The sequence below is a fragment of the Aplysia californica genome, unplaced genomic scaffold (genome assembly GCF_000002075.1).
Source record: "Aplysia californica isolate F4 #8 unplaced genomic scaffold, AplCal3.0 scaffold00189, whole genome shotgun sequence".
In the NCBI taxonomy this organism is placed as follows: Eukaryota; Metazoa; Mollusca; class Gastropoda; order Aplysiida; family Aplysiidae; genus Aplysia; species Aplysia californica.
In genome coordinates, this window is record NW_004797459.1 from 357,745 (window position 1) to 358,855 (window position 1,111).

General features: G+C 40.5%; 1 long non-coding RNA gene across 1 annotated transcript; it reads left to right on the forward strand.

Annotated features, from left to right (window-relative positions):
• Positions 1-240: 240 nt before the first annotated feature.
• On the forward strand, positions 241-857 carry LOC118477706. The gene is made up of 2 exons (XR_004858555.1): positions 241-315; positions 727-857. It is a non-coding gene; the product is annotated as an uncharacterized LOC118477706 (long non-coding RNA).
• Positions 858-1,111: the final 254 nt, after the last annotated feature.

Below are 1,111 nucleotides of genomic sequence, written 5' to 3' on the forward strand. Positions count from 1 at the left end.
GTGTTATAAGTTGGAAGATTATGGATTGATCTCCCCTCCTCAACTCATTGATTGGATTTGACCAGTGGTTTATTCATGTGGCCATACATCCTCCTTCCTGTCGTACCTGTGGCCCAATCATTCATCCACTCTTCCTAGGTTAAAAAAAAATAGTTTCAAAGACTGCAATTGTGTTGGAAGTGTTTCTATTTATTCAAACGAAACAAATAGTAACCCATTATGCTTGTTTTTTGCTGTTTTTTTCTTCTCTTGCTTGCATACAGACGGAAATGAAGCGGAAATACTTCAAAATCGAAAAGAAAGTGGTTAATCCTGGTGAGTGGGACAACATGGAGATGAGCTTACCATTATTTCCGTTGTTTTTCTTTTTAAAACTGATTGGTTTTTAAATCTTTTACGATATTGTGTACTGCCTTTTAAATTTTTAAAAATTGTTTGCTGTTTTGGCTGCTGACAATGTTGTTGTTGTTGTTGTTGTTGATGATGATGATGTTGTTGTTGTTGTTGTTTTTGTTGTTGTCGTTACTGCTGCTGGTGCTGTTCTCTTTCCTCTAAAAGGGACGACGATGTCACCGATGACAACGACGGCGACGACGACGACGACGACGACGACGACGACGATGATGATGATGATGATGATGATGATGATGATGATGATGATGATGATGACGACGACGACGAAATGTTATGACATAACTGCAGTCATTCTTGTTTCTACTCATCCAGTTTCGAATCTGCGAGAGGCCAGCACTCAAAGCACAGTGGATAAAGAACTGTCTAGCTCAGAGGAGTTCTCCGACAGCGTTATGAAGGTCTTTGAGAAAACAACCTTCCTACAGCGCTTGACTGAGGAGGAGGTGATCACTAGGAGTATTATAGAGAATAATAATATATTTCTTTGTTTCTGTCTACATACGGATGGGCCCAAGATTAGAGGTGTTACAAGAGAGTAACAAACGTATACATGTACCACTCTATCACCCAACCACCCTGCCGCTCTACCATCTTACCACACAACCGCATAAACGTACGCAGCCGCACGCACGCAAGATGCAGTGACACTGAAAATCTGCGAATCTTGAACAAAAAGCTAAAACATAGAGACATAGAA